The sequence below is a fragment of the Drosophila nasuta genome, chromosome X, assembly GCF_023558535.2.
Source record: "Drosophila nasuta strain 15112-1781.00 chromosome X, ASM2355853v1, whole genome shotgun sequence".
Classification (NCBI taxonomy): Eukaryota; Metazoa; Arthropoda; class Insecta; order Diptera; family Drosophilidae; genus Drosophila; species Drosophila nasuta.
The window spans coordinates 23,660,104-23,676,771 of record NC_083459.1 but is presented as its reverse complement, the minus strand read 5'-3'; the positions used below and the strand labels follow the sequence as shown (position 1 = coordinate 23,676,771).

The 16,668-nt window shown below is 38.2% G+C and overlaps 1 long non-coding RNA gene across 5 annotated transcripts in view; it reads right to left on the bottom strand.

Annotated features, from left to right (window-relative positions):
• Nucleotides 1-16,668, bottom strand: part of LOC132796226 (uncharacterized) — an 86,291-nt gene that overhangs the window by 55,119 nt on the left and 14,504 nt on the right. For all 5 annotated transcript variants that reach the window (XR_009633525.1, XR_009633524.1, XR_009633523.1 and 2 more), the window contains exon 3: nucleotides 11,015-11,336. This is a non-coding gene — a long non-coding RNA (uncharacterized LOC132796226). The remainder of the gene's footprint in view (nucleotides 1-11,014; nucleotides 11,337-16,668) is intronic.

Below are 16,668 nucleotides of genomic sequence, written 5' to 3'. Positions count from 1 at the left end.
GCGCCACTTGCGCTCACGCGCTGTTGAGCAATGCAAACCGAACCGAACTGAAGCTGAACCTGAAGCAGAAGCAAAAACCAGGAACCAAAAAAGCCAACTCAAAGAGCAAGGAAAACTGGCTCAGCTGCCCACCTGAGAGTGTTGTTGCAGTAGCAACCGAAGCAGCAGCCGCAGAACGAACGATGCGATGCGACTCCAGTTGCTGCCGCCTCAGTTGCCTCAGTTGCCACTGCGGCCAGTCAGGATGTCAGCCGAGAGTCAAAGACGCGCAGCCCATTTGGCTGGCGCAAACACAACTTTTCCATGTACACAGTTAATTAAAAAAAATTAAAAAGACTAGAGGAAAGCGCAAAAAACGCAGCAAATATCGTTGAAAAAACAGCACAGCAACTAGCAAGACGATCAAATACACTTCGAGTAGTCACGAAATGAAAGTTTTTTGAGAGAAAACATAGAAACTAATGCTAACTAATCAAAATTTCTATAAATTCATGAATTTATATAAGGAACTAATCTTAAAAACATGCATATAAGCAATATTTCATAACAATTTATAGTTCAAATTTTTAGAGTAAACAAAAAGGGATTTATGGAAAACAAAGAAATATATGTGTATATAAAAAATTAAAAAGTTTCCAATAAATGTAAAAGATATATTTCATAAATTTCTACAACTTTGAAATCTAATTTAAAATAAATTTCATTTAAAGAAATCTTTATAGTAAACCAAAAAAAGCAAAGTAAAATATATAATCAGTTAGATCATCAAGATAATTGTATAATGTCAAAATTTAACCAAGAAGTGTAGGTCTTAAATCAAGAGAAATATTCTAAACAAATTCTAGATAACGCAAGCTTTCAACTTACGATTATAACCCTGATTTAATGTCTCAAATCTTTCAGATTGAAAAGTTCTTAAAATCAAGATTTGTAATCTACTTTTTAATATAGATTTTGTTCTCTTCTCAATTCCAAGCAAAAAACGAAGCGACCTTTAAAGTTAGTGTAGAAGTACCAAAGCAGCCTCAGCTTAGCCTCTAGAGTGGCTGCTTGAGAGGCGAGTTGCGCTCTGCCGCAGTTTCCGGTCCCCCTTTCCTCCTCTCCCACCACCCCACCCCTTTGGCAGCTGCTGCCCGCGCACTTTGCAATTAACGTGAGAGATACACGACAAAAGTGACGCTAAAGCTGAGAATGAGGCAGAAATCTATTGCCCCGCCTTCGCCTCGAAACTTCCGCTTGAGCTTGCTTACCTCATCTTTAACTACAGCGAAACATGAAAGAAATTAGCAGCGTGGCCGAAAAAAAAGAACACAGCATCAGAGAAAAGGGGAAACGGGGGAAGGGAGGGGCAGCAACCTGACCTGCAAGACGCACGCGCCACAGCACGGGGCACACTTCAAGGCGTACTTATTACACCTGAGCTGCAGCTAAGTATGTTTACAAGATGTTCCGGCTGAGCGGAGAAGTGCGACCGGCAACAACCGGGAGGACAAAAAGAAAAAAAAAACCCGCCCGGGAAATGCAAAACGGAAAAGAGCAAATTCAAGAAATGGGAAATGGGGCAGCCACAAGTTGGCCCAAGTCATCTCTATACTCTCCACTCCCATCCCAACTCCTTTTGCTTTATCTTTTTGGGCTAAGGCGTTTATTTTTAATAAATTTGCACAAACAAAACGGTTAATTGCAGCGTTTGCTCAAAAACACAACTCGGAACTTTGAAAGGGGAAGGGGGGAAAAACATGACGACAGTTGCTCGAGACGTGAATATTATGTTAAGCACTTAATCAGCAAATGCTTCAGTGAAGAAGGCATCAATAAAGCGATCTAGTTAGTAGTCAGCAAAAGGTATTTAAGAAATAACTGTTGTATGGGGGAAAACAAATACTTTCCACTTAGTCTTAGTTTTTTTTTGGCAGACAATCTAGTATATTTGGCACTCTATGGTATATTTTCAATAGAGTACTATATCAATATACCAAATGCATACTTTGGTATATTTTTAGTACTAATGCGGTATATTAATGTGGTATATTTTAGGAATAAATTCGCACTCATTAGTTTTTATGCAAAACTTTATATTTTTGGTATTTTTGCGGTTGATTATTTGGTAAAATAGTTTATATTGTTGATATATTTTTAGTATTTTTGCGATATACTACTTTATAGGCTCTTCTCTTGAAACTTTATTTTAAATTTACACGAGTAAATCTAAAATATCTTTACTATCGGTCGATACTTTTGAGTAATCATAACTCAAATCAGTTTTCACATATTTTCTTGAATATACAGTTGGTTTATTGGAAAATAAATGAAAATATTGATCAATAAAAACTTGAATTATAGTAAAGCATAATACTACCTTTTCATTTAAGTACGATCGATGAACTTTACTCTTAGTTCACACCCACATTTAATGTCTCTCGTTTTCATAAATAATATTCATAATTCGCAGGTTTTAAATAGATAATTGAAGAACATAAGTGATCAATAAAAAACCATTAGTTATATATAGTAATTACTGTATACTAAGATGACTGATAACTAAGTCAGTGACCCACAGTCAATATCTATATTTCTTCTTAAATTGATAATTCATTGTACCCAAAAATATTCATACTAATTACTAAACCATATCATTTATTTAAAAGGAAGTCTGTTAAAAATGTCTCTATTATCGACAATGTTTCTACACAAACTCTCCTAAACTCAGCAAGAATTGCACTTTCGATGTGGCTTGGCAACTCTGGTGGCCGTGATTGCCATTTGGTGTTCCTTTGTATGGTGTTGTGTTGTTTGCCTGTTTTATGTATAAATCCTTTAACTGTCGCGCGCTTGCAATGACAGCAAATAAATTTTACCCAAGGGGGTAATCGACGAAATATATTCGATAAGAAATTTGTAATACAAGATGATGTAATCATCGATTCGGCAACCGGGGGTGGCAAAGGGTCTCGCAGCACTGATTGCTGGAGACTAAGACGACGACGACGACGACGACGACGAGGACATGAGTAGGAGAAGGGATGTGAGTTGGAGTTGGAGATGGGATTGGAGTTCTCTATTTTTGTTTGTGTGTGTGTGTGTGTGTGTGCGGGGGCCACCTGCTGTTTTGGGCTTCCACACGCACACAGAGAGAAGAGATGGCTGTTGTCACTCGTTGAATTGCTTCGGAGAGTTCTAACGTGACTAACGGCGCCACAAAGGTGTCGTCTGTGCGGCCTAAGGAGGGAATTCCATTCAGCCAGCGAATTGATACGAATTGTGAGAAGCTGAGCTGAGGCTGAGAGATGGCCTGAAATTGAAGCCAGTCGCATGCAGCGATTGCTTTTTAATCGATTCCATTTACAAATAAATTGCTTGGGCCGTTTGCAACAAGATTTATCTATCGACTGCAAAAGGTTCTCAACGCCACTTTCACTTCCTCTTTCACTCTCGCCTTGCCCCATTCCCTTCACCATTTGGCTAAAACAAAACAGTTGATGTCTAAGCACAACATTGTATCTTCATTACGAGCCCATTAAGACGCCAGTTTACACATGGGTCAAATGTGGAGTTATCGACTATGTTATGGAAGCTGCCTAGCGATTTTGCAAATCAAATTGAATGCTTCAAAAAGTCGAAAAATTATAAAAATTAGAAATTACAAAGAAAAATCGAAGATCTTAGATTACCTGCAGAGAACGTTGAATTTCATTATTTTTGTTTCATTGTTTGATCAAAGTTTTAACGAATTTCTATGCGAAGTGTTTTAATATCGAAATGCAATTGTTGACTATAAAAAAAAACAATTGGTATTTTAGTATCTAATATTTTAGTAGTTTGGTATTTTAGTACTTTGGTATTTAATATTAGATATTTAGTATTTGGTATTAAGTATTTAAGCGTTTAGCAGTTTGGTATTTTAGTACTTTGATATTTAATATTTCGTTATTTAATATTTTGGTATTTAGTATTTTGGTATTTTCGATTTCAGCTCCTATTATCTAGTATTTAGCATTTAGTATTTACTATTTACTTTTTACTATTTAGTATTTAGTATTTAGTATTTAGTATTTAGTATTTAGTATTTAGTATTTAGTATTTAGTATTTAGTATTTAGTATTTAGTATTTAGTATTTAGTATTTAGTATTTAGTATTTAGTATTTAGTATTTAGTATTTAGTATTTAGTATTTAGTATTTAGTATTTAGTATTTAGTATTTAGTATTTAGTATTTAGTATTTAGTATTTAGTATTTAGTATTTAGTATTTAGTATTTAGTATTTAGTATTTAGTATTTAGTATTTACATCTTATAATACCTCATTTAATAAGGTACTAAAATTCTTTTACTATTGCTGTCACTGTAATATTCAACATTCTCAAACCTAATACTGTTCTCAACTGACTCCGCTTTTTGCACAGTGTAATGCGCTTAATGAAGTTTCGCGACGAGCTTGAAGGATGGAGTTTGAAGTGCTAGCTGTAAAGTAACTGTTTGAGTCGCTGCTCACTGCGGAGTAATTCAGACAGATATTGGAACTGAGACTGAGACTGGGATTGAGACTGGAGACTAAGTAGACGTTTTATGAGCATGTCGAAGCAGTCTTCCTTCTTTTTCTATGAGCGGGGTAATGGAAGTGCGAGCGAAAAATTGGTCAATGATGTTGGGCGGAGAAAGTGCAAGGGAGAAAGCGACTTGCTTCGAGTGTAATCAAAGCGTTTGGCGCTAAGTGAAGCCCATCAACGTTGTTTTTTGTTTGTTTCGGGGACACGACGCACTTAGGCCTGATGATGATGCTGCTTGCTGATGGCAGCGGAAAGAATAACAATAATAATTTGAAAATTATGAAAGCTATAAACGCATAAATTTTGTTCACTTTTTCGGTGAACGGCGAACGGCGAAAAGCGAAAAACGGCAAACGCCATTATATACGACATTTTAATAATTTTCCACACGCCGACTCGTAACTTTGCGTCGAGTGATGAGCAGAGTTTGGTTAGACGGGGTGGAATGCACGCACACACACACACACACACACACTTGCACACATTTGGAAAGCGGAAAACCGACACAGACACAGACACATAAAAATGCCTACGAAAAGCAACACTATATAAAAATTCATAATGCAAACATAAATTTTCATTTGAATATTTTGCTGTCTTGCGAAAATCGCTGCCACGCCCCCCTCCCGCTGTCCTCCTTTTGCGTTGCTCAGCTCCTTGCTGATGTTTTACTCCTTGCCGATAGACGTATAAATGGGCTCGTCTCTGTTGCCTTTGCCGTTGCATTAGACGAGGAGTCGAGTCTTGGGGGCAAGGACGCCAAAACGATAATGGCGCTAGCTCTGATGCCGAGTTGTCTTTCTCTCTCTGCGTCTTTTCCCCTTCCCCTCTGTGACTGCGTCTGCCTGCAATCTTTGGTCGGGTGTTGTAAACATTTTCCAGTCGACATCATATGAATTATGGGGGTCGTACCGCGAAAAGCTTTTATAATCGCGCGCAAATCGCGCAAAGTATTACAAAAATTATGTACATGCTATGTGCATGCCTTCCTCCTTCTTCTTCTCTTCTCTCCCTCTCCCTCCTCTGTGTGTGTGGCAAGCAAATGCCCAAAATATGTTTGCATTCCGCGGCTTGACAAGTTAATGCGCTCACTGTGCTCTCACAGATCTCACACAGCTCGCAGCTCGCAGTTCCCGCTATCGATTCAGCCACTAAAGGAGGACTGACTTCAACTCTTCGCGTTGAGCGGACTGAACTTCCTTGGAGAAGTTCAAACTAGCGAAACTTAAAGTTGCCCCGCCAGACCACAGTTGAGATTGCTGCCATTTAAGTGGCAAACAAGTTCAGGCTCAGTGCGAAAAAGGGTTAAGTTTTCGCTATCCAGCTGCTAGAGACAGTTGTGTGTTGCAAAGATACTTTTGCATCTCGAAGATACTTTTGTTGGTTCGAAGCGATAGATACAAGCAAATTTGGGTTTAGTTAGCATATATAACAAACCAAATGTACATATTTATATACCGAAATGTATATTTAGTATATTGATATACTACTACATTCAAAAGATATCATCGAGTATATATTGTAGATAGCAACAAAGATAACAAGCTTAAATATACCAGCGTCAAGCAGTGAAATATACCAAATTTATATAACAAAATGTATATTTAGTACTACTATATTGAAAATATGCCATAGAGCATATAGATAACATACATATTTAACAAACTTAAATATACCAAGTATATAATTATATTAAAATGTATGCATATATGGTATATCGGTATATATTTAGTATTGATTCTGGTATATTTGAGTATATTTTGAATGTCATACTACTACACAAGCAGTGGATTATACGAAATGTACATACTAAAATGTATATAGCAAAATGTATATTTAGTATATCAATATACTACTACATTCAAAATATACCATGGAGTACAAGATATAGACTAAGGAAATACGTTCAATTAGTTAACTAAATCTCAATCATTAGAGACAAAGGCTAAAAAATAAATAAAAATACCTGAAGCGTTAGTTGCAGCCAGTAATTTTTTGTCAATTCTCTTAAGCTACATAATAATAAATGTGTAACTAGATGCATTCAAGTCAGCTTATTATATCTCAAGCATTAACGGCTTCAGCTTTATACTAAATTAATATACCAAAACGTACATTTAATATTTTAATATAATTCTATATTCAAAATATACTATGTAGTATAACAAATAGAGTAAATAAATGCCGCTGATTATACCTTAATCATTGTCAGCTTTTAGCTTTTTACCAAATTAATATACCAAAATATATATTCAGTATATTTATATACTACTACATAATAAATACCAAATAAATGAGTAACTAGATGCATTTAGTCAGCTTAGCATACCTCAAGCATTAACTGCTGTTAACTTTTTATCAAATTAATATACCAAAATGTATATTCAGTATATTAATATACTACTGCTACTAAAGAATTACTGCTATTAACTGCTTAAAGCGTTTATCTCTTTTAATTTATACCTCAACTAATTGCAGCTGCATTTGGTTTGTTTGCTCAAATGTTTCGTCTCCCTTAATTTGTGCCCTTTAACTCTATGAACTCAGCCTGTTGCTTGACACCTTCCGATTGGCTGCTTGCTTGACCCCTGCAACTGCAATCGAGTGGCAAGTGGCGAGTGGCAAGTGTTGAGTGTCAAGTGCAACGCAGGCAGGCGACACATGTTGACACAAACACTCAAGAGTATTGAGCCTCAAACTCGGCTCTCACACATGTGCAAAACACACTGAGAGGATTGAGGTTTGTGTGGCAAAAGGCAGGAGGGCGGCTGTTTAATTGAGTGCACAGAGTCACACCCACCGCCACCGCATCCGCATCCGCTTTGGAATCAGAGTTGGCAGTCAAATCGTTTGACAAATGGTGCGCGAGCCAGCAGCAGCGAAGTTAGTCGACTGGCTGATGGCCAACAAGTGAAATTGATGACTGCCCATCAATTTGGCTGGCGATGTCGAGAGCGCGATAACCCTGCCGCTTGCTGCCTGCTGCCTGCCACATGCCTCATGACCTTGGGAGTGAGCGAGAACATGCCAATAAAATGGTCAACTCTCTGCCTCTCAGTCTCCTTCTCTTTGTGTTGTGTTTGGCACGCGGTCAACAGTTGAAAGTCACGTTTGCATGTGGAAGTGGAGGAAGAAGTGGAAGGGTTCTCTCTTGTTGCGCCATAAAACATGCCACAAGAATTATTAATGGACCTCCAGCTGCCAAATCAGCATCAGCTCTTCACTCTCTCCCTCTCTCTCCATTTGACCACAGCATTTGGTTGTTGTGGTCGCGCGCGCCTGGGCTCTGGGGCTGTGATTGATTTCGAATCGTTTTTCAATTGCCAAGCAGAGAACAGAACAGAACAGAAGGAAGAAGGACGACAGGCGGTCTCGAATAGGGTTATTTGTATTTGCATTTGACAAATTGTTTGCTTGTAAAGTCAATGAAGTGGGGGGAGGCCAGAGGGAAGCAGGGGCAATAAACATGCAGCAGCACCTCACACACACACACACACACACACACACACTCACACTTTGGGGGCATGTATGTATGTGGGGCGTGTTGTCTCGGTAATTATTCAAACAAATTTTTGGTCGTTTAACGTTGCGCGAGTTGCGAGTTACCGAAAGCAAAAAAGAGTGAGAGAGAGAGAGTTGAAATTGTAAGTTAATATCCTGTCTGTTATTGCCTGCCACACACACACACACACACACACACACAGTCGCACACTCGCACATTTTGAGCCTTGCCACATGTATGCAACATGCACGTCTGATGAATTGATTAAACAATTTCCTACCCTGCGTTTTTTGCATGCGACTCGCTGACTTTTTGGGCCTTGACTTCAGCAAGAGGAGAGTGTGGATGACAGAGGGGTAGCGTGAGGTGAGGGGAGGGATGAGGGGGGCACATTGCCGCATTTGGTTGGCATTGGCAACAAATCACTTTAGTTGTGCGTGATAAATTGAGTTGTTCGTTTAGTTTTCCGTTTTTCTGTTTCGTTTTTTTTTTGCCTTTTTTTGCGTTAATTGGGCCAATTTTCCACGAATCAAATGAAGGCTAACACTCGCCCTCCACCACGCCCCCCGCCCACTACACACACACCACACTATCCAACGTCCAGCCTGCCACACATGTGTGACGTGCCTTTTGCCAACACAAAAAACAAAAAAAAAATTAATATTGCAACAGAATTGAGGCAACGTCCAGCAAGCGGAAGCGGAAGCGCTGACCTCCATATTAAGTTGTCCCAAAGCAACCAAATAAAAAAAAACCGAAATATAATAAAAGATAAGCAAGTGGATGCTTGAACGGTGAATAAACGCGACTAACGCATACTCTGTAAAAGGGGAAAAATATTTCAAGTAAAAAAGCTACAGTCAAGACCCATTTTCTTAAAATATACCAAACAAATATACTGAATATAGTAGTCGAGTATGCTCGACAGTGTACTGTACTGAATAATACTAAATACTAGTCGAGTGTACTCGACTGTAAAATACCCACTACCCATTTTCTTCAAATTTACACAATTAACAATTTGAAAAAAAAACTAAAATATACCAAATGTCATATTTGGTAATTGGATATACTAGTGCGTTTAAAATATACCACATAGTACAAAATATACCAAATTGCCGACCAAAGCAACTCAGATCCTAGCTCAACTTACAACTATGCGAGACTCTAGGCAAAACATATCGGTGAACGACTAATAGATACCCTAACTAATTTAATTTCTAGTTGTACCAAAACAACTTTCATACCAACAACTGATTGATACCCCATAAAATGCAAATTTTAATCATTAGGCGAACTAAAACATTTAAATGAGATATACTATAAAGCACGACTAATTGTTACCCTTTAGATTACAGCTTCTATGACGCGACAAGCAAACACGACTGCAAGATGCTCTGTAAACCACACAGATAATACTTTTTGAGCTTAGCAAATGCCACAGCTACAATTTAACGCATTAAGTAATACAGCAGGACTGGCATATACCCTTTAAAATACAAAATATTTGAGTACACAGTACGCAACTAGTAGTTATCCTATACTTGGGCATAAAATGGTTACAACTTGAAGGCAAGTGATAAATGAACAACAATAGTAGACAAGCAATCACGCTAGAACATACCCTGTAATGCTAATGTTTGACACAAGTTATTTGAGGACATATTGTAATACATCATGACTGAGGAATACCCTGTAGAAAGTGGAATATAAGTAAAATAGTAAGTTAAAAATTCTAAATATTTTAAAGACCATTTAAAGTCCTCGGTTTGAACAGACAGCTACCTAAAACTAGACTACACCGACTATATCACATACCCTGTAATGCTTAATACATATCTGAATACAGATTGACAGAGAAATACCCTGTAAATAGTGGAACATAAGTGAATGAAGTAAAATAATATTGTAATGTTTTGTTGTAAGATATTTTGCAGAGCATTCCTAGCATAACCTATTAATCGACCACACCGACTACAGCACATACCCTGTGATGTTAATGTGGAACATTAATCATTCTAGTATATATTGACTGAGAAATACCCTGTAATATATGTAATAGAAGCGAATTAATAATTTAAAGGCCATTCTATCTCCTTGGCTCGAACATACCCTACAACTCGACTACACCGCAATTACCACTGTCATTGAATGGGCGATTTACAGGGTACACAAATATAGAAATAACAAGCGGGGCGCTGTCACAATGACCGTATGTCCTGTGCCACAGTCTCAAGTCTGCAGTCTGACGGCTGCCAAAACGGCGCGTGTCAAATGTCATCCAGTCAGCTCGCCCCCCTTCTGACCTTCTGTCCCCAAACTACCCTATATAGAGAGGCTATAGAGATTGGTAGCCATGCCTGCCTGGCTCTCACCGGTTATGCCGGTCACGTCGCACGTTGAAAATACCACAGATGTCATCAGTGCGCGACGAGGACGACGACGACGACGAGCTGCAAATCTCTGATCTGTTGATGAGATTGTGTCACAGCCGCCCGTCAACAGAGCTACCGAGTCAGGCCAGACAACGACGGCCAACAGCTTAACTAAGGTTAAGCCCTCCCCCACACACACACACATCTATTCACACACATACACACCCACACAGTGGGGGGTATGTTGTGTTTTTTGTGCGAGGTTTGAGTGTCAATGACAAGAGTACTTAAGAGATTTTCACATCGTTACAAACGAGAATTGGGTAGAAATTAAAATTAATGCTTTTTCTTGCTGTTTTTGTTTTCCAATTTTTGGTTTCTTTTTTTTTTTTGCCTCTCTGTGTTTGTTTCTATTTCACTTGACTTGAAAATCGAAATAGTTTGCCATTTTCTTAGGGCACAATCCCAGTGGGATTAACTGTTGGTCTGCTCCTCATTGGGGGCAGTTATCCCTAGTCTTATGCCACATTAAAGATCATAATCAGCTAAAGTTTTGCAGTGCCGAAAAAGTAAAAGATGCTTTGACTTACCCACTCTAAATTCCTGATGCTCTTCAGTCGCGATTTTAGTCGATTTACACTTATTTCACTTGATTTGCACTTGTTTATTTTATATACGATTTGCACATATTTCACTTGCGTTGCACTTGTTAAGTTGGCTGCATTACATTGTTGCTTTGTTAAGTTGGCTGCGCCTGACTCTATATGCAACGGTCTTGTTAAGTTTGCTGCGATTGATTCGTTCGGCAAGAGCTTTGTTAAGTTAGCTGCAGTAAGCTATTGCTTTCTTAAATTGGCTACCCCTGATTCTTTATTCAACTGCCTTGTTAAGTTGGCTGCGCCAGAGTCAAGTCTGTATTAAGTAGACAATAGTAAAGGAAAACAGTTAATACATATATTCTTCTTAAGATTAAAGATTATTCTAAAATACAAATAGCAAAGCAGTATAACTAAAACGTGCCCAACTAGTTTATACTACTATAGAATACTCATATTAAATTTTAGAATATAAAATGAAAAATTATTCATCACATTCTTTAAATGAATATTTCTACATCTAAGTTAGTTTAAATTATTCGAATGTTTTGCCGAATTTTTATAAATTTAATTGCAACAATGTGAGCGAACTTTGTTGCAACTCCAACTCTAGATTGGTTTTCCATTGGTCCACCAAAAAAAAATGAAATAAAATAAAAATACAAGTTGTGGAGCATTTGGTAATCCGGCAATTTGGTTAACTGGCTGCAGTTGCGAAACTAACTGTATGTTTCAAGTGGCTGCTCACAAAAGCCAGTCAAAAAGTACGCGAAAAAGCAGCGTGGCAACCCTGCTTCCCTCCCTCTCCCTCTTCCCTTCCCGACAGCCCTTCCATTGTTGCCACCCGGAGAGAAGTTGCACGCATTTTGGCAATTCAGAAATTCCGAAATTTTTGAAGCGATCACAAAATAAGCCACAACCGCATAATAGAGTTTTATTCGTATGCGAAAGCGAGTGTGTGTGTGTGTGCTTGAGTGTGTACACTTGACTATGTGTGTGTGTGGGCAAGTGGGCGTGGCTGCCGTGGGGATTGTGCAGACAACAGGATTAAAAAGCGCTCGAAAAATTGGCAACATGTTTAATAATTATATTTGGTGAATGTGCTTTTTGTGTTGCCACAAACACACACACACACATTCACACACACACACACACACACACACACACACGTACAGCTGCGAAGACAAGGCAAATATGTTTTTTGACAAAACACAGGAGCACATGTTGCCGTCGTGCTCGTTGCTCGTCGGTTGTCCTCATCGTTCTCATCGTCGTGGCAAATGGCATAAAACAACCACAGGCGCCGCAACATTTGACGACTGTCTACCACATGCTTCCTCCCCCTTCCCCCTGCCTCTGCCTCAACCTCCTTCCCCTTCCCCCTCACCTATGTTACAGTGCCACCTCGCTGACTGACAAGCGCCTTATCATTAAGGTAAACAGCAGCAACAACAGCAGCAGCAGTTGTCATCAGCATCATCATCATCATCATCATCATCATCAGCATCGTCATCAGCAGCAGCAACAGCAACAGCAGCTTTGGCGTCAACAACCTTAAAATACGTTGCAAAGAGCAAAAAATCAAGCAGCCAAAACAAAGCCAACAACAACAACTACAACGGCGACAACAACAGTTGCTGCTGTTGCTACTGCTGCTGTCACAGACATCGGCAACAAGACCAAAAAAAAAAAAGAAAAGAGACAAGTAGCAAAGCTACAGTCGAGTGTGCTCGACTTCGAGATACCCGATCAGAGCAGTATTATTCTTAAAATATACTAACTCAACATACCAAAATTTACTAAAAGAAAACAAAATGTAATTGTGAGATATCCGCCAACAACATTGCGGTATTACTCGTAAAATATACCAACTTAATAACCAAACATACTAAAATATACCGAAATATACCCGATACCAACAATGCGGAATTATTCTTAAAATAAACAAAAAATACTAAGATATGACAAGGAATATTTTTGGTATTCTTTAAATATACCAAAAATACTAAAATGTGTTTATGGATAATTCTTGTATGTGCAGTATTATTCTTAAAATATACCGAAATATACTAAAATATACCGAAGGATATTTGTGGTATAATAGTAATATAGTATACTCTTAAAATACACTAGAAAAATACTGAAATATACCGAAGGATATTTTTGTTATTCTTTAAATATACCAAAAAATACTAAAATATGTTAATGGATATTTATTTACCAAATGATATTTATGGTATATTAATATACCATTACAATTAAATTAAACCATAGAGTACAAAATATACCCATCACGAGCAACCTTTTTCCTATACGTACCGGGTATAAAAAGAAATGAAAATGAGGAAGCAACAACCAAAGCACACCTGACGAACGTTTCACACACACACACATACATACAGAGAGACTCTCGCATGCGGCACTTATGCAAAAAAGGTAGCAACAACAATCAACGTTCCGCATTCACAATGCCAGACGCGACAGTCGAGTGTGTGTGTGTGTGTGTATGTGTGCGATGACTGATGAGCGACATGTGGCAGCAGTAGCAACATAGCAAGCATAGCCATGCCGCATGCCACATGCCTCAACGCACTTGCCACCTAGCTGCCCTACAACTTGCCACTCTCGCTCTATTGCCCATGAGGGTGTTGTTATCAACAACAACAACAACAAGAGCAACAATATTGTATGCCAGACAATGACAACGACAATGACGCACAGCAGCAGCCAGAAAAACAACAACAACTTCATCATCATCCACAACAACGACAACAACAACAGCAATCGCTGGACTTTGATTGACCGTAAATCGAAGAGCAACTGTTGCAGCTGAATGCAAATAAAAAAGAAATTAAAACCAAGAGCGTGAAAAGTAGCGCAAAGAATAAAAGGAAAAAAAATAGATAAAGAAATAATATATATTTAAGTACGGAATATTAATAAATAATTATTACATTAGTATAAAAAATATGAAATATTAATGTTTGAATATTCGAAAATAAAGAAAAAAATAAATAGAAAAGGGACTAATTAATTAACAATATAAAAGTAACACAGAAAACAAAAAAAAAATATTCTTGTAGTTTTTGTATAATATAAAAATCAAACAAGTATGAAAGTTACAGTGAAGTGTGAGACATCGGATATTAAATTTTAATGAAACCATATACCGATAAATATACTGAAATATACCGAAGACTATTTGGTACATCTATATACTAGAACATTCAATTTCAATAAAAGCCATATTTTAGAAATAATATACCAAAAAATACTAAAATGTACTGATGTCAATATTTGGTGAATCCATATATGTACTTCTATATATATAGTACAGAGAACAAAATATTATATATCAGACTATCAGCCAAAGCCACTAAGACCCGATTGCAGTAGACTTTTTTGCCATACAAAAGTATTTCTCAAATCGCACCCAAAGTTTATAGTACTTAGAAAGGCTTTGGTTATTATTGTGTATACCAAACAAGTATTTTCATTAATGACTATTACAAAAGTAAAAAAGTTGTCTTGAAATTACTGTATAACATTAAAATTAAAGAGAGATCTTCTATCTTAACTTAAGCATTCCAGTTGAACGCTATTTATATTTAGTTATATAAGATCTCTCGCATAAATCTAGCGCTCTCATTAAACTCAAGCTTTATTTCTACTAGTGCTTCAGTAGATCTTTAAAGTAAACTTTCCCCTATGACACATCGATACAAAAAAAAACTTTAAAAAAGACAGTTAATGTTTGGCAACGCAAAAAAAAAATGAGAAAGAGAAATCAACTCAAAATTCAGCACATGTGCCACTCAACGTTTTGTGTCCATTTGTCCAGTTCAAAGTGGAAAGAGCGGGGGAAGGAGGTTGTATCAATAGCGGTGGGGAGGGGGGGTTTATCAGTTGGTTTTTGGCTAGTTTTGTGCGCCAACATATTGTCTATTTGTGCGCTTTATTGCCAATAAATCAGAATTTATTTGCAACAACAAACGAATTAAAATGTTCAATAAATATTTGCACAGCCTCAGCCTCAGACCCCCCAAAAAGTAGGCAACATTTATTGCATGACGTCGCGTGTGTTTGAGTATGGGAAAGGGAAAGAGGGAAGAGAGAGAGCAAGAGAGGGAATGGGAGATAGATTGTATGTGTGTTTTTGGCCACTTGGCAGACGCAATAACTCTGGCCGCTTATCACGCAACATTCACTTGGACATATTCACTTTGAACGACGCTACGTGATGCGCATTTTTGTTACGCTCTTAACTCGACAACTCTCCACGCGCGTCCTCCACCCTTCACAACCCCTGCCTCTCCCGCCTCATATGACTGTTTCCCTGTACTCCGTCCACTTCACTTTCCAGCAGCACTTGAGCTCACTGGACTTACAGCGCTGCCTTTGCCTCTGCTTCTGCTGCACTCAGAGAAACAACGGACAAACAACTTTACTCTGTTCTGTTTTGTTACTCTTCTCTTCTCTCTCTGTCTTTTACCCTTTTGCCTCATATGCTATTCCTTTCCGACACTTCACTTTTCGAAAATTCAAATTTAAATAGTCGTATTCCTCGATTTCTATTCCTCGACTCCTATTCCTCGATTCCTATTCCTCGATTCCTATTCCTCGATTCCTATTCCTCGATTCCTATTCCTCGATTCCTATTACTCGATTCCTATTACTCGATTCCTATTACTCGATTCCTATTCCTCGATTCCTATTCCTCGATTCCTATTCCTCGATTCCTATTCCTCGATTCCTATTCCTCGATTCCTATTCCTCGATTCCTATTCCTCGATTCCTATTCATATTCCTATTCGTATTCGTATTCCTATTCCTATTCCTATTCCTATTCCTATTCCTATTCCTATTCCTATTCCTATTCCTATTCCTATTCCTATTCCTATTCCTATTCCTATTCCTATTCCTATTCCTATTCCTATTCCTATTCCTATTCCTATTCCTATTCCTATTCCTATTCCTATTCCTATTCCTATTCCTATTCCTCGAATCCTATTCCTATATTCCTTTTTTCTCTCAGTGTTAGCTGTATGACAAAGGAAAAAACCGACAGCAGCAGTCGAAGGCACAGAAAATCTATTAAAAAATTATGGGTTAATGCTGTTTGGATTTATGGAGAGCGAAGAAGTTGTTGTTGCTTACTCTGGTTGTGCTCTGTTCTTTATGTTGCTGTTGCTGGCAAACAAATTGTCCACACGTGAGACAATCAAAGTGGCATAAAGCAGTAGAGAGAGACTATTGAAACGGACACTGCAAATGGCAATCGATGATTTGCGACGACGCGACGGGGGCAAGGCGGAAAGCGGAAAGGAAACGCAGCAGGCGACGCATTTTGGCGTTAACGTATGCGTCCCCAGGGCCCCATCGATAAGGATGTCCCTCAGTCTCTGTCTCCGTCTCAGTCAGAGTTTCTATGTACGCTAATTCCATTATGCAGCTCTCTACCTCTCAGCTGTCTGGTGCTGTCATGCAAAATGCAGGTTCAATGCTAATGCTTTTGTTCTAAACGCACGTGTATCGAGTGCTTGCAATCGTTATCGAAATGTGCCCCAAGCACACGCAAAAAAAAAAAAGAACAAGGAAAAGTAAAGAAAAATAAATAAATAGCAGGAGCGGCAGCAGAGCTCAATTGA